The following is a 27771-nucleotide window of genomic DNA, read 5'->3' on the forward strand; positions in this document are numbered from 1 at the left end:
CAGAGGATATATAAAAAGAGGGACAGAAGACCTGGAGATCCTTCTATTTTGCACCAACATTAAAAGGACTTCTTTGAAGGGAACCACACATTTAAAATCTGGCCTTTCCTGAAATTCCATTTCCTTGCTCCTGATAGTCAACATCTTGCATCTGGGTTACTCATTTTCAATATTGCTGAACAAAAATCTAACTTGCTTTTGGGTGATGGCTATGAACTTTGCCACAATATATAACAGTAATTTCGAACGTCAGTAAGCTCTACCCTCTGCATTGGAAATCCTGGAAGGGCATGAGTGGCACCTGATCTGTTCATTATTAGATACTAGCACCTAGCGTACATTCATTCAGTTAGCACGTATGTATCAAATAAATGCTATGTAAAAGATTCTGCTCTAAGGTTACAAAATAAAAATGCTTGTCTTCAAGGAGTTTACATTTCCACTATCTGATACATGCAAATACTCGATAATCATTAGGCTGCTTTATTAAATGAGTGAATAAGCAAATGAGTTAGTGCCTCCAGAAATGATTTCCATGTTTATAAAATAGTTTAAAGACAGCTAAATAATTTTTAACCTGTGAAGACCAATCACTAGTTAGTGGTATAAGTTCTCTGAGGATTTTATTTAGTACTTTTTCCTTTTTTTAGTGTGTTTCCCTCACTTTAATCATTTTCCTCTCTTTATGCAGACATTATGATCTTATATATTAAATCACATAGCATATCTTAAACATATATGAATTAGAGGCCTATAGAGAGAGGTGATACATAAATATACAAATAAATTCAATGTAAGTCTATTTAATATTTTGATCTGACTTGAAGAGACAAATAGAGCTGCTAATTATTTCACCCCTTCTAAATAACCATAAATCAAATTCTTCCAGACTTTTTTTCTTTTCATAAATTCCAATCACCTATGTAACAAAGTGCTCATATAGTTCACTAAACTGACATTTATTTTGTTTTGGTTTTATACTCATTTTCATTCATTCATTTTGTTCTTCCTTTTTTTCAGCATATTTTTATTTTCAGACTAATCTATCTCACACTAATCTGTGTACTTTCAATATGGAGAAGATGGCCCCATAGGTCATCATTATTATTATACATTTATCATAATCATTACATTCATTAATTAGGTCTGATGTAATTTCCACTGTGATGATGTTAAACTCAGTATGAATTATTCATTTTTAATATTTACTCATGTTTTAGTATGTAGTATTCACTTTTAGTATTAATTGGAGTGTTTTATACTATTACAAGTTATTTAGCATTACTGTAAAATATTTTTATTTAGTATATAGAATTATTTTTAGTTAGGGTTACAAATACAAGAAGAATTTAGCTGGGGGTATCTATAAAAGCTGTAACTGAGTCTAGTTCTTTTATTTCCAGGTGATATCTCACTTATTAATATAACCAAGCAACCAGTTGCTTTTGAGTTGCCAGAGATTTGTTAATATAATGGGCATATTATGGCACCATTTCTATATAGTTCATCATTAGGGTGCAAATTAGATCTTTTCAAATACTGCGAATATCACTAATGTCCTTATATCCTCTTCCCTTATTAACAATTCAAATTCCAGATTACCTGTGTATTGCATCGGGTTTTAGTGGCTTCATGTTATAAATCAAAACACTTGAGATACTTTTCTGTAGATACAATGGGTGGATCAGAATTATTTATAGCCTATGCTATGTATAGCTCAGCAATTGACTTAAGATTGAGTTACGGCCCTTTACTGAAGAACGGACTTTTGGAATAATAGAAAAGTTAGCATCTCATCATCCAGTGCATATATTCTCATGAGTGCTCTCATATTCAACATATGAACTGTCAGGGTAATCATTTACCATGGGCGCCTCTGATGGATGAATTACTCATTTCTGCCTAATGGACCACTCAGCATTTCAATTCAACAGTAACTAAGCGTATTCTTTATAGTTTTCAATGATCAAACACCTAGTATATTGCTAAGTCCTTAGGGGTACTCAGTGGTTCTTTGATGATGATTTTGCTTATGAGCCAAATGGATTAGGAGAGCAGAAAATAGAAAAATAATCAATGGCAAAATCTTACATATTTTGGTACTCCAATATTAACTTCAAAGAAGATGGGCATATTTGTCTACTAAATATGTGACTATAACAAAATACTGTTCAAAATTAATTTATTAAAATACTGATATATGTATACAATATATGAGAGGTGATTCCTTTAAGTTTTTCAATATGTTTTATATTTTCTATAAGATGCTATATTTTATACCTTAGCTTCAATAATAACTGTTATTATATTGACAACAGTGTACTGAGTTTATAATATTTACTATGTAAATATGTATTATATTTTGGAGTATTTTTAATTAAAGATGACATTTACTTTCAAATAAAAAATAGTATGTATAGAGTAAGGTTAACATGATGTATCATATAAAATTCTCCAGTTTTAATGTAAATGTTTAGACCATGTTTTATTTGAAATTTGGTTCTGTGCAATCTGTGTGTTTATTTTGCATCCATGACCACACTTTCTTGAGAAACTGCACAATTTGTTTATATTAAATGTAACTCAGGGAGGCAGAAGAGCAAATATCCCCTTTCATGGTATACAACTAATCAATGATGAAGATATGAGACATCTATCATTTTTAATTAGTAAATGTCATTCTTAAGTAGAAAAATGTTAAAATTAAATGATATAAAGATTTTTTTTTAATTCTCCATATTTACTGAGTCCTATTTTTCACTGTGTATACAGAGTAGCACAGAACTCTTATTTTGTCCATTTAATTCCATGGGCTAGCTTTATACATTCTGCACTTGTCAATTTGGATTTTGCATTTCCAGAATCAGAATTAATCCTGTGGTGTCATATGGAGTACTGAAGCACAAACAAAATTAACATTGCCAAGAAATATTCCCTACAGTCTGCTATTTACATCAGTTAACACATATTGTGAAAGATAGAGTCTTGGCAACAGGCAAATTGGCTACCCAATCTGGGCAGCATCATATTTTTCTTTTAATATTTGGAACATTTCTATTACTTAAAATATTATAACTATGTATATATTTTTTTTTCTGGGCAGTGACTGAACCCATATATTTAAATGAGAATAATATACATTTTACTATATAAGTAACTAAGGTATTTACACATACGGTAAACTGTAAATGATGTAAAAATGAGAATTTGGTATTAATTTCTAGGTTTTTTTTTAATAACACTGTAAGGAATGGATGAGAGCCTTTGGTCAATGGAGGAATGTGTCTCCATTCTGGATTATGTTTTTATCTAAGTTTTTATATGTTTGTTCGGTTCTACACTCTCTGATACAAAAGCTTAATTTGTTATAGAAACACACTGCCACATACAGATTTCTTTCCTAGTATTTAAAATGTGTTTCATGCACTACCTTTGCATGGGCTGCTCTCTGCACGATGCCTGTCTATGCTGATGACCTGGGTTATGTGTATCGGTTTCCTAGAATGGTCCTAACAAAGTACCACAAAATGAGTGTCTTAAAGCAACAGAAATGTCTGACAATTCTGGAGGCTAGAAGTCAGAAATATGGCCCTGCTGACTAAATTGTCCAAAGGGCTATATTTCCTCTGAGACTGGCTAGAACCCTTCACTGCCTCTTCCTAGCTTCTGATGATGGTTTTCAGTCCTTGGGGTTCCTTGGTCATTTCACTTCTATTTCTGTCCCTGTCCCTGCTACCTTCCCTCTCTCTGTCTGTGTCTCTTTTTCCTCTTCTCATATAGACACCAGTCATGTTGGATTAGGACCCACTCGAGTCGAATACAACCTCATCTTAATTTGACTACATTTGTGAAGGCCTTAATACCAAATAAGCTCATAATTATAGGCATTGGTTGCTAGGACTTCAACACATCTTTTTAGGGAGACACAGCTCAACCCACAACATTTAGCTCCTCTTGTGGTGTAGGCTCTGTGGCTCTGACCCCACGTTGAATGCTGTTTATCTTTATGTTGCTTTCCATTTCACTGAGTCATTTCCTGATTTGAGAACAGTCTGGAGATGTGGTGATATAATCTGAATGTCTGAGTCTCCCTCTAAATTCATATGTTGAAATTCTTAACCCCTAAGGTGATGGTATTAGGTAGTGGGGCTTCTGGGAGGTGAATATATAATCGCAGCAGAGCCCTCTTTACTGAGATTAGTGTCCTTATAAAAAAGGCTCCAGAAAGCTCCCTTGCCGTCTTCTGCTAATTGATGACACAGCAAAAAGATGGATGTCTATGAACCAGGAAGTCCTCACCAGTAATGAATCTGCTCGCACCATGATCTTAGACTTCCAAACTCCAGAACTATGGAAAAAAAAGTTTGTTGTCTATCAGTCATTCAGCTTATGTCTGTTATAGCAGCTGGAATGGACTAAGACAGCTGCCTTCCATCTTTGCTATGCCACTACGCTTCCTGTGAGATACAGAGTCTGCCAAATGTGGGGGTACCATCACTTGCTGATGCCTTTATTTTTTTTTTTAATGTTAAGATATAAGGTCCAAGTCTACAGATTTAGAGATAGAATATGTTCAAAGGGATATGCACACCATTTTTCTCCCTTTACTCCCTTTAAAAGTGAGACAGGAGGGAAAAGAGCAGACACAACCATTAAAACAATGCCAGAGCAATTGAAGATAGGACATAAACTGGTTAGAACATACTCAACCCAAGATGGTGGAAGATTTGACTTCCAGTAGACCTTGAACCTCATTACAGGCTCATTGTAATACATTAGCATGCTAAATGACACACCCACAGGTTCCATGACTGTTCCTAGGATGACCATAAAGGGTCAAAAAGTGGGTAGGGTACTCTCTTGCCTTCTGAGATGGCCCACACTCTGGCTGTGGAATGTGTATCTCCCTGGATAAATCTACTTTCACTTTACTGTGGCTTGCTCTTGATTTCTTTCCTCAAAGAGACAAGAACATACTCTCTGGCAACAAAAGTACAAACCTAATCAATATCCACTACTTGCTCTGTTTCCAGATTTTTGTCATAATGTCGGAAACTTCAGTGACTCAAAGATCCTGGGAACAGGAGCTGACATCGCTAAGAGGTTGGTGGAGTTTGCAAAAGGAAATGTCCTCAGCCAAGCTCCAATAAGCAACCTCTGTTCACCATTCTAGCAAGAAGGAATTTGTGTTCTGACCCTCTTATTATGTTCTTAGGGCAGGATTGTCAGCTCTTTTATTTTTTCCCTAGGGCAAGATGGTGAGTCTCTGGTGAAATTTAATTACAAACCCTGCCTTATCTTCCTGAAAACCAATCACAACCTTGCCCTTGTTGAAATGAGTTACTCTTTAATGGATTTAGGAAGAAATACATATCAAAAAGAGCTACATAAAGTGCCTCAAGCAGGGAATGTCTATGTTATTCATTCTCATTTATCCTGATATGCATATATCTTAGAGTAAGAAGTCCTAGGTCTGCATGCATAATTTTTTTAAGAACAGTGATGGGGAACTCTGTTTTGCTGGCATTTTTATAAGGTTGGGATGGTGGTATTCAGGAGAACTTCACTGATGTTTTCCCCAAACACTACAGTAACACCTTTTAGCATATCACGTGCTGTAGGAGTAGGAGCTATTCTTATTTATCTATTTTAATACAAAGAAGAGCTACAATCTATCCTAAAATGAGATGCACTGTTGTTAAAGTCCATAGATGAAAATGTTCATATTTAGAATTGAGAAGTTTCACACCAATAATTAAATGAGTTTGGATATAATACAGCAATATCTATTTGGGCTTCAAAGCTGGACAAACCGGGTTAGTATTCTGGTTCTATTACTTATTAGAGGAGAGATTTGAGGCAGATTAGTTGAGTTAGTACAAGAAAAGTATCTCCCATACGCATGGAACTGATTTCAGTCATCCAGTTTTAGACCCTGAATTCCATCTTTTGACATTTGAATTTAACATTCTATAAGAAATATAAGTTTTGCTATAAATTAATAGTCTCAAAAAGAGGGTATGTAAAAAAAAACAACATTTTAGCAAAACCCTAAGGATGGATGAAATTAAAGCATGGGATTTGTAAGCCAAATTTTCTTGGGATGCTGAATCTCTCTGCTTCCAGAAAACACTGGACAAGCCCTTCATCTTGTCCATATACCAAAAGTTAAATATCAAATTGGCATAAACTGGCTACAATTTTTTTTAAACAATCAAAGGAAGTAATTCATTTTTGGAATATAATAGCTTTAACGTTTTATATTTTACATACCTAAACTCATTAAAGATCAGAAAAGTGGAAAAACTTTAGCTTCCCTCCAGCAAAAATAAGTAAAGTAATATAAATCTAACCTCTTATTAAAATATTATTAACACACCAAATTCTTATTAAAATATTTTAGATAAGATATTGTTATCTAACATGTAAGTTTTCGATTTTCCAAATTATGTCTACACTAAATAAACTGCTTTGGAAAATGAAGGATAACTAACACACATTAAGTACAGAAATTGTAAGTGCTCAGATGTATAGATTGTCACAAAATAAACACATTAGTGTAACCAAGTTACTAAATAAAACTTTAAATCACCTTTTCACTCTTTCCTGGTAACTATTCCTCTGCTCACCAAAGGCAAGCATCATTCTGTCTTCTTTCATCACAAATTAGTTTTGCTTATTTCTTAATTCATTCATATAGAATTATGTGAAAGGTGCCATTCTGTTTCTTTTGATGAACATCGTGTTTTCCAGATACCGCCTCATAATTGTGTGTCCATCATTTTCATAGCTATATAGTTTTCCACTGTATGACAACACCAATATGTATCCAGTGTATTTTTTATGGATATTTAAGTTATTCCCTTTTGGGAATAATTACAAATAAAGAATGCTGCAATGATTATTTTTGTTCATGTCTTTTGCATATTTGTTGGCATTTACTTGGGTATATAAAGTCATTACAGTTTATTGATTTTAGACAGTAGGGTCATTTTAGATATTACAAATAGTAATGACCATTTGTGAATATATATTTATTTTGTTTTTGTTTAGACTACCTCTGGCATTCTAAGATGCGCCAATGTTCAACTCTGTTAGGTATTACCAAACAGCTTATCCAAGTGGTCATTCTAATATACATGTTCAGCTGCAGGTTTTGAACATTTCAATTATTCTACAACTTCACCAGTACTCTTGGGGTCTTCAGTCTTTTTCATTTTTACATGTTGGTTGCTCTCATTGTAGTTCCAAGTTGAATTTCCCTATGCTTAATGAGGTTAAGAACATTTTCATACATTCATTAGCCTTTAGCACATCCTCTTTTATAACTGTTTTTTTGAAGTAAGATTTTAGTAAATTTTTAATATCTACATTTATTCATATTATTCTAAAAGTATGTGGGATTTCTGAGCAAGGAAAGATTATTATTACTTACAGCGATAACTGGATCAGTACTCAATGCCCCATTTTTTTCTATAGCAATGCAAATGAAAGCCAGATATGCAGGTCCCTTTGTACATCAAAGAACTTTCTTTTCTTTGCAAAAGATTTATTTCCTTATTTGTTTATTTAATTTTCTCAATTTTATTTTAATAAGACCACTTAACATAAGTGGTCCACATCGTCCACAAATTTTAAATGTAAAATATATTATTGTTGAATCTGGGTACAATGTTGTACAGCAGATCTCTAGAGCTTGTTCATCTTACTTAACTAAAACTTTATCCTTGTTAACAACTCCCATTAGCCCCCTTCTCCCTTCCCAGATTCTTGTACCTACCATTCTAGTCTGATTTCATGAATCTGATTATTGTAGATATCTTCTATAGGTGGAATTATGCAGTACTTTTCTTTTTGTGTCTGGCCAATTTCACTTAACCTAATGTCCTCAAGGGCCATCCATATTGTTTCACGTTGTAGAATTACCCTCTTCTTTATAGCTGAATAGTATTCCACTGTGTGCATTTATCACATTTTCTTTACCTATTCATCCATCTATGAACATTTTAGATTGTTTCCACATCTTAGCTACTGTAAACAGTTCTGCAAAAAAAAAAAAAATGGGATTGCTACTATCTCTTCAATATCAAATAGGGTTTCTTAAGTCACAGGAAAAGAACTTTAAAATAGTAAACTCATATAGTTTATATGTATACTGACCAGCTTCTACCTTCTTTATCTGAGAGATAAAAGGAATCTAATCTCCTAAATGTGAACACTTCCTCTTTGAGAATAAAAAGGGAAGGTGCCTGGATTTTTATATTCTGGAATATAAATAAATGTATACTTACATTGGGAGAGGGAGACAAACCAAACAATGTTTCCAAGTCTTAAGATATTTTTTATCCTACTTTGAAATATAAATAACATGGCTCCATGTAGTTAAATCTCTCTGGAGTCCTCACTATTTATTCTGTCATTTTATTTTTTTAACTTTTAAGACCTGTCCATTAGCCCAAGTTGCAGGGTTTTTGCTTGGAGACCCCTAACTTTCTGAAACATGAAAATATTCATATTACTTCTCAGCTATTTTTTGTCCAACTTTTTAATTGAACTTTTTTCTTGATCATATGTATTTATAAAAGTTATTCATCTATTTTGGATATAATTTTTGTCATCTTTTATGTCTCATTAATTTTGTATGTATTTGTATTTCTATGGTTTAATATAGATATTTTATGCTGACATCTTCAAGTTTACTAATCATTTCAATACAGCAGCTATTACTAAACTAATTTGCTGCAATCCTAATGACAATATTTATATTATTTAATTTTAGAATTTCCACTTTATTATTTTTCTCTATTCCTGATCTGTGGTGAAGTTCCCTACCTTGTCATCCGTTTTCTTGAAGATATTAATAACAGTTAATTTAAAGACAGCGTCTGACACCTTTGATAGCTAAATCACCCATGGGCCTCTTTCAGTTGACTGCTTCCTCTTGGTTTTGTTCCTTGATAATTTTTGATTGAGTTCTATGCATTCTGTAAGGAAATTGTAGCTGCTCTGCATGATGGTATTTTCTCCACAGAGAATCTTATTTTGCTTATGACAAAGAGTTAGATTAAAGGCAGATCGTCTAACATCTTAATCATATCTCAGATGGTGGTGCTTGGACACTGGATTTTTTCTAGTTCCTTTATAACTCAATCCTAAGAGTTAGCATGTCAGATCTCTCTTCTGAAGTCCTGGGATGTATAAAAAGGTCCATCCTTCCCCTAAAATCCAAATTTTGTGTTCCAGCACTCTGAACAGTTCTACTGAAAGTACTACTTCAGAAAACTTTGTCAAGATTCTCAGTCTCTAGGTATCATGCTATTTATAAATCAGCAAATGTCAGTTTCACCTCAGTGTATTGCCTCATCTCTCCAGGACTGTGGTCACCCAAGATCCAGCTGCCTTAGTAGCCCCCTGATACTTTCAAAAGATTTTTAGTGGTGTTGTTGTGTTTCTTTTGAGTTTATTTTGCTTGTCTTATTTTGCTATTACAACCAGTTCCTAGTTACTCTTGGGAAGAAAGTTTATTTTCCAAAACTTGGTCTGTCATAGTCAGAAGTGGAAATTTTACTCAGGCTATAATCATGCCTAAATTTCTACTTATTACTTAACACTGAGTAAAAATGTCTACTCTTTTATAGAATACTTCTCTGACATTCCAGACTGTTGTTTCATTGTTTAATATCCTCAGAGCTACACTTATGAAGGTTTGTAACTAAATTGTCTTTTGATTAATTTGGTTTATGTCTTTATCACTAGTCTGTAAACTCTAGGAATGGAGGTGATATATTCATTTGCTTACTGTATTATCTCTAGTGCCTACCATGTACTAGACAATACTTTCAAATCCTAAATACAACAACAAAAAAAAGAAGAAATGTCCAAAATTCAACTAGCAACTAATAAGTGTTACATTGGTCTAATTTCAGTAAATTATTATAGATTAGTTACACAAATCTCTTGGGAAAATATTCTCCAGCTGTTAAAATGCAAATGTGCCCACATTTTACTTGAGATATTTTCTTTGTAATAATTTATTAAAAGCCAAAGCAAATAATGTGGATGCAGTAGTTTTATAATGACTTTCAAATGAAAAAACAAAACAGGGTATGCTGTATGTTTCTAAAAATACTTGAATCTCCTATGTGAAAAACAAACTAAAAAGTAGATTATAAATAAGCATAGCTGTATGTAAGTACTGCTATCAGAGGCAAATATGACAAAGCTCATTCAAATGTTAGAAGTGCAGTTAAATAAAGCCTGCATTTAAGAGGCATGTTCAACAGCAGCACATTTTATAGATAGCCTCTTAATAAATCAACACAATATAAAAGTTAATTTATCATCATGAACTCTCAACTCAGTATACACTATTAATTCTCTGGTGTAATTCTCGTCTTTGACATACAGCCTAAATATTCTCAACAGATTACTTTATTTGATAAATCATTTTTTCTCTCCGTCTAACTATTCTTTTTGAGTCTTAATATCTTATCAGCCCCTAAAATCTGCCCTTCCAACATGTCGTCTACTCTTGCAAAGTTACACAAGGCAAAATATATCTATGAACACCTTGGTTTAATAAATTTTATAATCTTGGAATTTTTTCCAAAGAAATTTCAAGTAAGAGCTAGATGGCCCATTGCCAGAGTAACATAGTTCCTATTAGCAACAAGACTGTAAAAATAGTAACTGTTAGAATAACTTCACCCTGGGGTAAAGGAGAAATAAAAGTTAGCCATCAGTTAGATATCAGGAGTACAATTAACCTATTTTTACAAAGGGATAAATTTTTGAATTTGTTTGCTGAGGTTAATGTTATATGTATTATTGCTTATATATAATTTTCTAGAAAAGTGAGTAATATTTGTATAAAAAGCAATGCATTTGGAGCCAGACAGTTTTGGCATTTGAATTCTGGCTTCGCAATTCATTACGTGCTTGATCTCACATTTTTGTTTCCACATCTATAATATGATGCCGACAACATTATCTACCACTCAGACTTAAATGACTAAGATAAAACATTCACAACGTGTGTATCAGAATTTCTGGCACAAACTAAACACCCAAGGGGTGCTACTTAATCTTTTCTCCTGTATTAATGTCTTTAAATATCTTTTATCTACTGTATAAATGTTATTCATTCTAATATTCATTTTGTAACCACCATGTTAGGTTTATAAGTTGAAATACTTTCCAAAGAGTTTGACATAAATTATTTTCCTTTTACAGAACCACTCTCTTCAAAAAGTAAATCTTGTGGAAAAAGCTGAAATATAAATAAGATATTTCATTGAGGAAAAAAGTCATAAATAACGTTTTGATCAGGGACTAAGATGCAACAAACGTCTCTGCCTCTTGAAATCTCAGAGGAAAATGCTGACGACGGAGCTCAGCCTGACTTGAAGAATTATAAGGAGCTCTATAATCGGATAATATTCACTGTCTTAAACATAAATACAGACAATATAGTTCATGAAATACAGCTCCCAAAGAGAAAATTTTATGAGGCTAAATACAAACTCTATTCCCTCCCTTTATCATGACCAATTGTTATTACTGTTATGCTGTCAGGAACTATATGGAAGCTACCAAATGCATGCAAGTCAAATGATACATTACAAAACACAGGGACCCAAAATACAGAGTCAGATTTCAGAAGCAGCTTTTTAAAATTCCACCCACCTTCCCGGAGCCTTCAAATTAGTGTAGAAGGTTGGTCTCCCACTTTCCAGCTACACCGGTGAAGATGCTCTTGTTGACAGCAGAGAGATATCCAGTGCTTACCCCCAAGTTCCAACATCTTCTTGGATTGGCCACAGGCATGTGCAGGCACATCTGGTCCACTTCTTGGTAGAGATGGGCAGCACTGTGAGGGCTGATTTTGGAGGATGGGAGCAATGATGAAGTGTTGCCCTGGTATCAAAGATGAATTTGTAAAAAAGCCACACCCAAGAGCAAGCTCCCATTTGCCTTTTCCTCTGCCTATCCATATATATTATTTCAAGGAAATTATATTTTCTTTTTCTCCTGGAGTTGCATTAACAAAGATCTCCTTTAGTAACTCTAACCTCAATTTGAAGCAGGATTAGGGGAGGAGAGAGGTAGGAGAAGGAGTGAGGAGGGGAAAGTAAAGTAAGTTTTATCTTCTTGCATTTGTATAGAGAGAGGAAATTTAAGCTGCTCTTTCCATTGCATCGTATGTCTGTGTTTTCTCCCAATTAGGCATAACCTTCTTTAATAAGCAACCAGAAAGATAAGCTTGCAATTACCCTCATATGAAATCTCAAATTGTACATCCTCAGAGGAGTTTAACCAAGTGATCTTTCCTTTTTATTGGGTGCTAATCCAGGTACTAATCCTCCCACTAGCATCTGCAAGCATCCCCATCATGTTCTGAATCAAGGGGTTCCATCTTCTTTCAACAAGAACTATTCATTGAACAACTAGCATCTGGAGAACACCAAAACTTACTTCGTCAGTTCTTATTTTCTAATAATATCTCAGTCATAAAATGAGGATTTTAACCATTCTAGCATTTAAAGACAAAAATTTAAAAAAAAAGAAACTTATAAGTAGTTCATTGGCCAATAATAAAGCACTATACAAAGAGAAACTGAAAAAAAAAAAAAAAGGAGAAAATGCAGTCAAGATATGTGTGGGATATTCATAGAATCTTGACCTGAGCTTCTCAGGCTGGATGGCTGGCAGGGCTCAACTGATTTTCAATTAACCATAAAATGTTTAAATCTCTCTCAACAATAGAATTTGTTCTTTTTCTCTAATGAGAAGCACAAGTTCAATGAAAATTAGAATTTTTTGAACATGTCACTTGACATTTTCAAAATATCATCTTGGTTAATTCTGCCCTTAATGGTAAAATAACAGTAATGAGACTAATATAATTAGAAAGCAAAAATTACCATTTTTGAGGACTTTTACTTCTCTTACATTTCACTAAAAGCTTTGCGTGCATTATCACTTAACTATCAGTATAGCTCAGTGAGGTAGATAATACTTTCCCCATTTTATAGATGAAGAAACTGAAGCTCTAAGATATTGAGTAAGCTAGCATGTTTATGTTAATACAAAGAGCCTGGCACCCCAACTTCGTTTTGTGCAAGTCCAAAGCTCATGCCTCTGGCAACTGACCTACATTGCCAAATATAAGCTCAAAACATTCCCTAGCATTTTACAGTTTGCCAAATATTTATCCTTTTTTCATTGATGCACCTCACAATCTCATAAATCAGCTAGTGTACGCTTTATTATTAGCATTTCTTTTCTTCATTTTTTAATTATTTCAATTTTATTGTGACGAGAACAACTGAGATCTACCATCTCAACAAATTTTTAAGTGTATAATACATTTTGTTAACCACAGACACAATCTTCTACGGTAGCTCTCTAGGACTTATCTTACACAATTGAGACTTTATGCCTGTTGATTAACAACACTTCCTTCTCGTCCCCCAACTCCTGACAACCATCATTTCACTTTCTGATTGCATGAGCGTGACTGTTTCAGATACGGCATATAAGTGGGATTATGCAATATTTGTCCTTCTGTGATTGGTTTAGTTCATGTAGCATAGCATCCTCAAGTCTTATCGATGTTTCCACATATTAAAGAATTTCCTTTTTTTTTAAGACTGACTAGTACCCCATTGTACACATCTATACCACATTTTTCTTTATCCATTCATCCATTGATCGATGTCTTCACATCTTAGCTACTGTGACTAGTGCTGCAATGAACATTTAAAACCTTTTGCCAAAATACACAGGAGTGGGACTGCAGGATTGTATGGTAGTTCTATTTTCATTTTTTTGCAGAAGCTCCATGCTGTTTTCCACAGCAGCTACACTATTTTGCATTCCCACCAATGGTTTACAAGGGTTGGAGAAATGTCTAAGTCTTTAGCCCATTTTTAAATTGATTGATTAGTTTTTTTTTTTTTTTGCTATTGAGTTGTAGTAGTTTCTTATATATTTTGAAAATTAATATATGATTTGTAAATAATTTCTCCTATTCCTAAGTTGCCTTTTCACTCTATTAATTGTTCCCTTTGCTGTCCAGAAGCTTTAAGAAAACATAAAATAAGGACTCTGCATGTGAAACAGATATGTCCAAGACCACAGAATTAAAAAAAGGTCGAACCAGAATTTGAATTCAATTATTTTCAAAAATCCATACTTCTTTTGCAAAATAAATCCATAGATTTCATTAAAGCTTTTTCTGAAAACATCATATGAAACATTCACTATTTCCTAGAACTTTGAAAACCAGAGAAGAAACAACCAGTATGAAATTTTGGTAATGAAGCCAAGAAGGACATGGCAATGTGTGACAGGCCTTTCAGGCAACATCTGCTTTTGTTTTATAAATTACATTTTCCATGTGAAATTACTCTAGAAGAGGCTACTGGCATCTTTTATTCAAGTAAATTCTATACATAATATAGTTTATGTCTACTATCTGAGGGAAAGGACCACCTAACAGTACCCTCATATCTTTATCAGATCTATCTACTCAGTGGCATGGCCCATCTGTGGGTTGACCCAACAATTTCAGTTGTCAGAGTGAACTGCTGAATCACAAGCATTTAATACGATCCCCTAACTTAGTGGATTGTATTTAATAATATCCAGTGCTTTTTTTTTTCTTTTTGCATTCCTAACATACAAGATTTAGCCCATTGCTTAGTAATTGAATGGAAGAATAAATCAATTATTATATGATAATTCTGGTGACAGTATTTTGTAATTCAGCAGGATGATGGGGAAATAAGGGACGTCTGTCTTCTTATTTTACTCAAAGTCAATAAAGACAAGATGATAAGTAAAAAGGGCAAAGTTTATTACTATGAACATTCATCAGGTATATTGTAATTTTTACTTCATTCATGGGAATAGACATATACAGTTGTATTTTGAACTGACCAATGATGTACCATTATGGGTGTAACTATGAGAATGTATTCCATTCTGCATTCTGATTTCATAACATTAGGAAGCTCTTATTTGAATCAGTCCCCACAGCAATTTGGAATGACAACAATCCATTTAAAAACAACCTGTTATCCTCCTCGAATATAACACAATTATGTAATTTTGTTGTGCAGAGCTAGTCCTTTTCTGTCTTAGAAAACGTGAACGTTCTAATTACCCCACCCATCTTGGTTCAAAGCCTATTGTAATTCTTTAAATTGGATTCTTCTACAGAATACAGAGGTTGGGAAATTATTTCCTGATTGAAAAAATGAGAAAAGTCAATTTACCGACTTTACACTCTTTCTTTGATGTCTAAATATTTATAGTAAGTTTGAATGCTTCTCAGTAAAGTACTTAATATTAACAGTGTTTAATAATTCTGTGGAATTCTAGTCATTGTAATGTGTTTAGAAATTGCAGGTATTTTTTGTACAGCATCGCTCTTAAATAAGTCAATATTCAGGCCCCATCTTTATGCATCCCAGAAAAATAAACCAAATGAGGAAAGCCTGTCAGTGCAGCTTACCATGGTCTATCTTCAAAATGGATATGAATTGCTCCTGCCTTACTAAGTATGTGCAATCTATCCAGATCTTTAAAACTGCTGCAGTTAGCAACACTGACTGATTTGCAAGTTCTGTGATCTTTTTTCCTCCAGTATCTATATAGCATAGCTAAGGTTTCCAAGATAAGATTCTAGAGGTCAGGGGACACCAAAAACACATCATCATGCTCTGGTGTCTTGTGCCAATTCATTCCCAAGTTGTGCCCCCAGAAAATGTAAGTTTAATGAATGAATAAATGTTATTAAGACCATTTTTACATGGAGTGGCCAAAGCAAAATCAGTTCCAGAAGCTCTAATTTAATCTGACAAACCCATCCTGTCCACACCAATCCAGTCTAGGGAAAATCAGAACTTTTAGGCTTGGCTGACATCATTGGCACCATGTTCTGTAAGCCAGTGCGTGTTTATGCTGAAAGCGCTTTCCACTGGAAGAACTGAGCAGATTATAGGAAAAGTATCTCTTCTAATTTCATACCAGTAGCATTTAACGTAGTGCTTCAATAGCCAACACTGAGGGGCCAAGGGATAAGAAACTTTCCCAAATAGTTTTTGCCTAGGATGGCAATTAAGTGACCATAGCCTATAATGACCTGTTCAAGAGTAGAAAAATAAGAAGAAAATAAAGAAAATAATATAAATGAGATGAAATAGAAGGAAGGAGAGAAAAACAGATAAAGGAAGACATGAACTGAATAAAATAATTCTATTATTACATGATTATGGTAGCATTCTGGTCGCAGGTTAACTATTATACTTTAAAGATATGTTCCACAGAGCCTTGGTGTTCAGAGAACAAACAGAAAGAGGGGGATTTGCCAGATGAGATTTACGGCTCCTTTCCCCACTTCCTCTTTCAAATAAGATTGCTCTACCCTTCTATATAGTTTCATATTTCTACAAGATATTTCATGTGAAGAAGGAGTCCTGATATCTTTCAAAAACGTGTTATCATTACTCTTTTTATAGTCTCTCTGTCTAGGGGAAAAATAATATGTAAGGAGGTAAAGAGGCAATTATCTTCATTCTATACTTGACACAGCGTACATTTCAGTCTGCAATCCACCACCCATTAGCTACTGAAAACAAATCTTCAGGAAAATCTTCTATGGTTCCCATTTTTAGCTGCAAAATCATCTCCTTCTGTGTCCCCTGCTTAACTTAGACTCTTCCTAAGGTAGCAACTTCATTTGTCTCCTGACATGCCCTATGTTTTCTCTCTTCCATAACCCTGTGCATCTATTCTCTCCCCTACCTAAAATACTCTGACACTTTAGCCTGTCTTCATACTTTCAAAGCCCTCCTCAAATGGAAGTATATTTCAATGCCCTATTTACAATTCCTATCTGGATGGGAACTTTTCTTTCTCTGCATTTTATACTCCAAACATGTATTATGCATTATATATTTACTTCTAGTTTCTGTTTGGATCAGATATAAAAGTAGCAGCACAGTACACTGGTGAAGAGAGAATGTTCTGGGATTAGGGTGCTTCAGCCAAGTCTGTTTTGCCACTTTCTAGGCATCTGAACCCAAACTAGTTACTTAAGCACTTCGTGCCTTAGTTTCCTTATATGCAAAATAGGGAAGATAAATGTTTCCCATTTCGTAGGCATTTTGTGAAGTTTAAATAAAACAGGCAAAAATAGTATTTTGTACATAGTAGGTGCTCCATGTAGCTACTTATTAAGATCTTTATTATTTATGAATATGCATTGCTTCCCCAAAAGACTACAGGAACTTTGCACTTGGTTTAATGTTACTTATACATTATAGATTATATCAAGGTGCTTGATATGAAATAGGTAAAAATTACTTTTAACTGAATTGAAATAAATTAAATCAATGTCCCTTTTATAGTTCCTCAATAATAGAATCTGGCTTTTTTTTTTCTCTGTCTCTTTCTCTGTCTTTTTTCTGGGTTTCCTAGTATAGCTCCAACTTTGGTGATTACATTTGGTTTATAACATTCTTGGTGTGCTTTAATTGGAAATGTGCTTCTCTTGTCTCCCAGAAGGGTAGAACAAAGAGGAAACATACAGTAATTTAACCCATAAATGGCAACATTTCACCATGATCTGAAGGAGACTAATTCCTTTTACCCATGCGTTCGAGAGCTCTATGGAGGCACCCTACATATCTTGTAAATGAGGACGCTTCATGAGATGCCTTCATGAAGCACAATGGCTAACATGCATTAGGAGTTTCCTGTGCTCATGTCTGTATGATACATTTCTCAGATGTGTTATATATAAATATATCCCTTCAACAAACCTAAGAGAGTAGTATGATTAGTCCCCTTTATCCACTTAAGACAATGAGTTCAAAATATTTACATGATGTGGTCAAAGTTTCACAGCTAATGAAATGGCATTGACACAACATTGTAAACTAACTATAACTCAATTTAAAAAAAAAAAAAGAGGAAAAAAAAAAAAGAGGAGAAAAAAAAGAAAAGAAATGGCAGAATCTGGATCCGAAGACAATTCTGATTCCAGAGAAGGTAGCTTTTTAATAGGTTGATTCTTTAAAAAAAAAAATTTATTTTTTTAAATTGAAGTATAGTAAATTTAAAATGTGTTAGTTTCTGGTGTACAGCATAGTGATTCAGTTATACATATATGTACACATATATATGTATATTCCTTTTCATATTCGGTTTTATTATAGGCTATTACAAGACACTGAATATAGTTCTCTATGCTATACCATAGGACCTTGTTGTTTATCTAGTTTATATACAGTAGTTAGTATCTGCAAATCTTGAACTCCCATTTTATTCCTCCCCACCCCCTTTCTTCCCCGTAACCATAAGTTTGTTTGCTATGTCTATGCGTCTGTTTCTGTTTTGTAAATAAGTTTATTTGTGTCATTTTTCTTTTTTTTAGATTCCACATATAAGTGAAATCATATGGTATTTTTCTCTCTTTTTCTGGCTTACTTCACTTAGTCTGATAATCTCTAGGTCCATCCAGGTTGCTGCAAATGGCATTTGTCATTCTTTTTTTATGGCTTAGCAGTATTCCATTATATATATATACACACACACACATATATATACACACACACACATATTATGCATTATATATACATGTATATACATATGCATGTATACATTATATATACATATATGTATATACATCAAACTCTTTATCTAATTATTTGTCAGTGGACATTTTGGTTGCTTCCATGTCTTGGCTATTGTAAATAGTACTGCTATGAAAATTGGAGTGCATGAAGCTTTTTGAATTAGGGTTTCCTCCAGATATATGCCCCGGAGTGGGACTGCTGGGTCATATGGTAAGTCTAAGGACTAGACCTTCCAGCATATGGCAAGTTTGTACTGGTTGATGGTTAGAAACTCCGCTGGGACTATTTGGGCAGAAATCTTGATTTTTCTCCATACAATATCTTAATGGGTCTAGATTGCATTTGCAAGATACAGTTTCCTGATACTAGGATTTCTTACCTGATGGATGGCTTCCACCAAGGATAAAAAGACAACTGCAAAAGTTAACAGGCATTCTTGCATATTCGGCTCAGAAGTTTACAGCATTAGTTCTAAAACAATTTATTGATTACAAATCCAAGGGGAGTGGCTGCACAAGTTCATGACTAGCAATGACTAACAAGATATGGTTGGTTGTGAGTTGTTGGGGCAATAATGGGGCAATGCATATCAAACAGATTGGCATGCCTTTCTGTCATGTAAATCCCCAAACTCTCAGGTATTTTAAAAATGCATCCATTACTTTAATGTTTTTGTTGCCCGAAAAGGGGAAGGGAAAACATCCCAGTTCTTGTCATACCCAAAAGATAAGAATTCAGATGGGGGAAGGAAGCATTGTGTAGCAAAAGATTTTAAAGGTTTTATGAGCAAAGGGAAAACATATCTCCAAGACCAAGAGGTGGGTTGATCCAAGGGCAGATAGCAATGGTCTTTATTTGTCCCCTTCTTTTATACCCTCACTTAGAGTTGGTCTCTTGATTAATTAAAAGCTCTTGCCCATGGAGTGCTTAGTCATGCTTGTCCCCTTCTGTACATGTCCTTACCCATGATGCATATAGAAAAAACCATGGGAGGTGGGGCTAAACCACAATGCTAATTATATCACAATGAGCATTGGGTCCTGTCCAGTTAGTCCTTGTCGCTACCATGAAGTGTGGCTGTTGGGTTCTAATCAGTTTCTTGCTGGCACTCATTTTGGGGAAGTAAAGCCCCTTTATGCTGAAGGCAGACATACTTCCATCTTCCAGACCATTCTCCCTCTATTCCATCTTATCTGCTTGATACCCCACTTATCTAACTACCTAACATTTTCATAACAAAAGATGATGACGTGGAAAGGAATAGATGTTAATCAAATAATCAATAAAATAATTATAAAATGAAAAGAAGAGAGCAAGAAAAAAAAAAAAAAAAGGTTTCCAAGGAAAGAGAGTAGCCTGTGCAGAGTCCCTTTGGTTATGAGGAAACACGCTAACTACAAAGAAGGCCAATGTGGCTGGAGTGCAGAGACTGAGGAGGGGCAGGATGTGAGGAGAGGCCAGAGAAAGAGATGGGCTTTGTAGGGCCTTTTGGAATGCATTAAGGGAGTTTTCCCTTCATACCAAGAAAAATGAAAACTTGTGTAATAGTTCTAAGCTTGAAAATTACATAGTAAGATTTCCAATTAAAAAATTGCTTTGGCTGATACACAAAGAGTTTCTCCATTTATAATATTGGAATAACATCACTTCATAATGCTTAAGTATTCAGCATAGTGTTAAGCACACATTAAACACTCAATAAACTTTAGTTCTTATTATTAACTGCTGTTATTATTACTGCTGTCTGTTGTTTCTGGCAGCTTAGAACTTTATTTGTTTTCACAAAAATTAGAGAAGTTTGGCCAGACAGTCAAATGATGGGGATTGTTTGCTGGAAACACAGGAAGGGAGGAGAGCACTTCTAAAGAACTCAGCCAAGTCTGGTGCAAAAACTCAGCTGAAAGACCAATGCCCCATTTAAAATAATACACACACCCAAGCACTGTGAGTGCTTAAAGAGCAATTAAGGTGGAACCATAGGAGGCCTAAGAGAGCCTGTCAAACAGACCTTTGTGGTGAAGTTCTATCTAGTCAGGATGAAAAGTAAAATCTCGCTAACACATGCTCTCACAGCCAAAATCCAGCCACTCAGCCTCACTACCCAGGCCTCAACGAGCTCCCAGCATCTCCATTGAGCTCTGAGGAGACAATTCCTCCTGTAACCTCAGCTGCAGATATGCCTTGTTCCTCCAGGAGTTTCACTTTTGAGGACTTAATGGTCTTTTCTTACCATGTGCTTTAGTCAGGAGTCCTTGGTCTGCCTGTCTGGTCTCCCACAGCCAAATGAAGTGACAGTGTGAAGCAGCAGCAGTAGTGAAGGAGGCAGATTTTTATCAGACACTTTATGCCTTGCATTTATTTATAAATTCCTAAAGAGTCATTCATCAAACATTAACAAGAGCCTATTATGTGTCAGGCATTTTTCCATATTCCAACAATCTACAAAAACTGACTCTCAGGAACTTAGGTTCCAATAGCAAGGAACAGAGGTAATAAGGAAATAAATAAATGAGAGGAAAAAATAATTTCCCTAATGATAATTATCAAAACAATAATAAGATAAATTGGTATAGTGGAAAATGACTAGAATAGTGGAGTTGGAGTGTGTATGGCATATGGAGCTATATCAAGGAGCCATGCTTAGCATTCTGGGGGGTTCTAGGAAGAACAAACACTAAGTTCAAAAGTTCTAAAGGCATGAACAGTATTGGGGCATTGGAGGAACAGAAAGAAGGTTAGTGTGGTTGACTATCAATGCTAACAACAGAGAGTGGTAGGGGATGAAGTTGGAGAGGTAGACAAGGGTCATATATTGAGATTCTTATGCTCATGCTAAGGAATTTGAATGTTCTTGAAAGTGCAATGGAAAGCCATGGAAATTAGCAGTGAAAATATATGAAATGATTTATGATATGTAATGATCAGCTTGGGTACTTTGTGTTGCACAGACAAGAAAGACTTTGGGGAAATAATTTAGGATGCTGTTTCAAGAGAAAAAAATGTTGTTGGTTTGGATCATAGTGGTGACACTGAAGATAGAGACATTTGGACATCAGATGCAAAATTCTAACATCTATTAGAATAAATAAGATCTTTGAGTTTATGAATAGTTTTGGAGTGGGAAGTATTACTTGCCAAAAAAATGAAGTTTATGATGGTAAAGCATGTCAGTGCACAGAGAGTAACTGGTAAAGGAGGATGAAATAGTATGTTCACCCTGAGTTTGTGCAGTATCAAATATAGTTTTCCAATGTTTAATAAATGGTTGCTTATTGTGGAGTATCTAAAAATAAAGAAGAGTTTTAGGCATTTATTCCATGTGATTGTAGAACTTGGTCGTCTAATTGTACTCTAATTCCTCAAAAAAAAAAAAAAAACCCACAGAGTTGCTTTTTGTCTTAAGTCTCATTTAATGTGGAAGAAGTATGGCTGTCAAGGAGGCTTACATGACACCCTGCTAGAAGTGGTGATAACCAGGAGCCCAAAATACATAGACCCTTACTGAAGTTTCCTCTTGGAATATTTGATATGGTAAAAAGTCCATCTTGGTGCAATGATGGATAATTCCTACTATTGTGCTTCTGATGTCCATTAACAGAAAGACGTTAATGAAAATAAAACCAGATTGAGAGTTAATAGATACACCTGGGGTTGGGGGGTGCGATTCACATGCAGGAAATGTTTTTAACCAGTCCTGTGATAAGTCACCTACACTGAGTGCGTCTCATTTCCCAGTTTACAGAGTGATGATGTTCCTTCTCCCTGCAAGATTCAAAGATGATCATACATACATGAAGAAGGTATTCCACCAATAAAAGGTACATTTGAAATACAACCCCTACCTAATAGTACAATCTTTAAATGTGAACTCGAGCCACTAAATGATTCAGAGACTTGCCCTAAGCATTACATTACAGGCTGAGTAGCATAGACTGAGTTTATATATTGAATTCTTATCTTAAAATCCCTCATTCATGCCAGAAGTCAATCTAATTTTTTGAAATTCATATTTTAATAACCAAAACCGAACACTCTAAATATCAAAAAGAGAAGTGCAGGTACTTTTCAAATCTAAGAGTGAATGTGATATTCCTTAAAGATTAGAATATGGGGGAAAACATAAAGTAGTTAATATAAAATTAGAGTAAAATGCATAGCATATGTTTTTCAGATTCACCTCAAATCCTTTAAGTAAGTATCAGATTGACTGAGAATAATTCTTTATTACTAGATGTAAAAACTTTGTTCACATTCAAATAACCTGAAGGTAAACTACCCCAAAACAGTAAAATCAAGAATTCTTAAGAATTGCTTAAATGTAATGACTGATCTTTCTTATTATCCATTATTAGTGTGTAAGTCATTAAAATGATATATGACCGTCATACACATACACATAATTTCAAACTTCTAGGACTGGTATCAGGTACATTTATTCTTACATTATTATGCAAGATATATTAACGGCCAGTTTTGATCCACTGTGCACCCTGAATCAGTTGTCACACTTCTCCATAGAGATGTATTTGGTTATACTGTGGTGGGTGTTTGTGCGAATATAATTGATGATTTAAGCAACTTGGCTCAGAGGCTCTTTTAATAACTCCTGCTGAAGAAGAGGTAATAATAGTGGACAATACTGTCATCTGTCATACAATACTTCAGAATGTTCCCATTAAGAGAGAACCACTCAGCAGTTTTTCCAGGTGTTACCTATCAGCTACAAATACCTCCTTATTTTCGGCTTCACTCTGTGTCAACATAAATTAATAGTGGTTTTACAAGTTAATTTCTTTTACTATCCAACACTTTCCCTGAGAGCGTGTAATGAATTCATGCACAGCGGTGACACATCTCTCCTATCTATAACAGCACTTTCATTTCATGTGTTTGATTTGTAAGTTAGTGAGAGATAAAATGATATAACCAAAAACAAGTAAAATCTATATAACTGTCCCTGTGCATTAATATTATGCAGAATATTAAAGCACAAGGATATGTAAGTTGATGCAGTGGGTAAGGGGTACTGCTGAAGAGGGAGTTCTTTGGAGTATGAAGGTCCTGGTTGAAATCATTTCTCACCACCACTAGCAGTAGGACCATGGGCATATTATGAACTCCCTCTAAAAATCAGTCTTCACCTTTAAGCTGAGGATCATGTGGTAGCTACCTGAGAGGATACACTATAGATGATATCCTTAATATGACTGGCATATATTAAGCATCTGAAAAATATATATATTATCAATAATGGTATTATTACTGTGATCATTAATATTAGGAATAGAAAGTAAATGACATTTTTATTTGTGATGGTTTTAAGACATACCTGCTAATTGTCTGACAACCCCTCCTACCAAAAGGTGGATTTTGATCCTCTCCCTAGTAACTATGGACTGGCCTTCGTAACTCACTTCTAACAAATAGAATGTGTTGGAAGTTGTTCTATGTCTTCTATGACCTAGTCACACATTGGGATAGAGTTCCCTTCTGGCTCTGGTTCTTTTTGGACACATGCATTTTGAGCTCTGAGTAGCCACATAAGGAAAGAAGTCCTTGAAGCCACCATGCTGTAGAAACCACACAGAGCTTGAGGGGCGGCCAGGAAGGGCCAGCTGTTCCATCCCTCAGCTGTTTGATGTCTCCAGCCCATAGCCACATACAGGATGGTTCCAGCCCCAGCAGGAGTCTGCCTGTCACTGCATGAGAGATCCCAAACATGGTGCTATTGTTCAAGCCTCCATTGGGTGGTAGCTTTCAGGCAGCAGTAGATTCCCAAAACACTATTACTAGGTCATCTCACTCTATCTTTCCGCATTTTTTGTCCTCCCTTTCAACATCTCAGTAATCTGATTGTATTTTTATGAATCATGTAGAAAAGTTTCTTTTCAAATGGTAATACTGTATTCCTCTGTGTGAAAGGGGCTAAGAGATATGGAGAGTGAAAGATGGTGGGTTACTGTCCATTGCATGGGTATGGACATAGGCATGGGTAAAGGTATGTAGGCTTTTATGCAAGAGACAATGGTTTGGTCTCTGTGGGCACACTGGGGGCACTAGACAGCTGCACCATGTCAGGTTTCTTAGGCAGTAGGGCTAGAAAAAGGACATGGATTTAGGAACATTGGACACAGAGCGGCCACCTGCCCAGCCATTGTGTTGCAGTGACAAAGTTCCACTCACAAAGCACTCCTCTCCTAAAAGTGCTCCATAATCATACATGCAGAGACCCCTGATGTCACAGGGGCTCATAATAATGAGAAGACACCTCTGAACAGGAACGACCATCTATTCTTGGGGAATGTGCTACATCATGTATCTCACAGAACCTTAGAATATTAGATCTGATATGGACACTCTAGGCTTCCCTACAAAATAGCCCAAAGGATAAAAAGGGATGAAAATGGCCAGAACAAAGTAAGCCACTCTCCAAAGTATTATTCATTTCTTCTGATTTCCATCATCGATGTTAAGTCATTTTACTAATTAAAAGATGTAGTACATCGATGAGTTTGTTGTGTTTGTTTCACAGAATAATTATTAAACGTGACACTGAATCTCCATCAAAGGACAAGATTTATCCTGCAGTTTTGCTTCAGGAAATGTCATATGAGTGACATCTCTGTAACTTTTCTCGTTCACAATTTGAACACTACCCTCTCTTAAAATCCAGTTCAGTTATGAAGCCATATAAGACTAGAAAATTGTAAGTTTGTGTCAGAAATTTGCCAAAGATGTGTTCTCAGTCTCATGCATGCTTTTTCAATGTGATTATACAGTTTCATGGGTACAGAAAAGGTGAGACACTCTGACTTTCAGGAGGAAGGTTAGTCTCCCATAAACACATGTTGAAATTTGGAGTTAATCTGCATCAAAGAAACGTTACTTTGTAAAGTTAACAGTAAAAAAACAATGACATTTAACATTCTCCTTTACCTCTTTTCTCAGTATCACATTTTCCTCTCCTAGTCTTCAATCTTGGAACTTTCAAGTATTCCCCTCTCTCCCTATTTCATCAATCTGTTTCCCTGGGAGGCAGCTAAGGCAAGAGATTTTCAAGGTCCAACTATGGAGGCGGGAAGGGGACAAAGCAGAATTTTACCTGCTCCCTGAAATATGCGACAAACCCTGCAGGAAATAACACATGTTGCATACCAAACTTTTATTGTCATGTTAATTGCCTCCATCACGACAGAGTTTGGGTTGGAGCAAGTGTCTGGGAACCTACTGGCCCCTCAAGAGCAACACGAGCCAAAAGGAAGCAGGTTTGGAGCTCCCGAAGGGGTCAGCGGAGAGTTGCTGTTATCTGCGCATGCGTGGGACTCATTACCACTGGAGTCACCGTTACATTGGTGGGGGCGTGGCTGTCAGAAAACTTGGTCTCTAAAAACTTATGAAAAATATGCATATGAATAAAACTAAAATAGGATGCAATTATATTTTCCCAGCAGGGAATTTTCACAGAACTGAATTGTCCAATGGACTATGTTAATGCAACGGGGTGAAGGTGGTAGGTGGGGGACTTGAAGATAAAAGCTCAAAATGGTCTTTGAGCTTCCTTTTGTCTGAATGAACACAGTGTGGTCAGAGCAGCACATGGAGACAATCTGAACTGAGTAGACAGTAAGTAACATTTGAAGTTGAAGCAAAATCCAAAAGAAAATATCTCCTCCAACTATCATTAATATTAAAGTAGCCTTTTTAATTAATATAATTAGAGGTTCTAATTACTGAAAGTCAGGTTAAAGATGAAAAGTACCATGTAATGAAGATGATTATTTTCCTCCTTTAAGCCCCAAAGGAAAATCAAATGTAGCGCTTTCAACTTCAGTGATATTTCCTATATTTAAATAATTATAAGAATTAAGGGAAAGAAGCAGGTTGAACAGAGTATGTGAAAAGTCTGATTAAACACAAAGAAAAGATAGCCTTGATCTCTCTTAGGTCATAAAGGAGTCTCAAAGAATTAGATTTCAATGATATCCTTATTATTATGATCAGGGTGGGATACAAATTAATGCAATCTTTTCATAAAGCAATTTATAAATAAAGGTGCTTCAATATAAAAAACACAGAGTAAATTATGACATGTATACATCATGCATTATTGTAAAATGGAAATTTTGGTAAAAAAATGTACTGTCTATTATAGGAATAAAGACTATTCTATTGTAATAAAGAGACTCCACATAGAGTATAGACTAGAGAGTTTACACAAAAGTCTGGCTGATAGAGAGAGTGGCATAGCTCCAGGCTGTGAGATTATTTGGAGACTCGGGCTCTTTCCATCTTATTTCAATTCCATCTCCACGTGGAATTTCTTTCTATAGTTGAGTCACTCCCAGTTCTGGCTTCCAGCCTTAGGACAATGGAAAAGAAAGAGCAGGAGCAGTAAGTAATTGCATTTTTAAATTTGGGAGTTTGAGATTTGCAAATGTTAACAACTATATACAAAAATGGATAAAAAACAAATTACTTCTGTGTAGCACAGGGATCTATATTCAATATCTGTAATAATCTTTAATGAAAAAGAATATGAAAATAAATATATGTATATATATATGCATGACTGGGACATTTTGCTATACACCAGAAACTGACACATTGTAACTGACTATACTGCAATTAAAAAAAAAAAAAAAAGGATGCAGATTTGAAGGTGCATATACTTTTTCCATTTGAATCTAGTTGGCAAAATGTAATCACCTGGAGATAACTAGCTCCAAGGGATACCAGAAATGTTAGTTTTTTAAGTGGATAGCCATGTACCCATTAAGACTTGGTGGTGCAATGGCTTTAATATTGAAAGGAAGATGCATGCACCCCAGTGTTCACAGAAGCACTACATATAACAGCCAAGACATGGTATTAATCTAAATGTCCATCGACAGATGAGTAGATAAAGAAGTTGTGGTATATTTATACAATGGAATACTACTCAGCCATAAAAAGAATAAAATAATGCCATTTGCAGCAACATGGATGGACCTAGAGATCATCATTCTAAATGAAGTAAGCCATGAAGAGAAAGAAAAATACCATTTGACATCACTCAAATGTGGAATTAAAAAAATAAAAAGGACCCTGTGAACTCATCTACAAAACAGAAACAGACTCGCAGACA

The sequence above is a fragment of the Camelus bactrianus genome, chromosome 14, assembly GCF_048773025.1.
Source record: "Camelus bactrianus isolate YW-2024 breed Bactrian camel chromosome 14, ASM4877302v1, whole genome shotgun sequence".
Lineage (NCBI taxonomy): Eukaryota > Metazoa > Chordata > Mammalia > Artiodactyla > Camelidae > Camelus > Camelus bactrianus.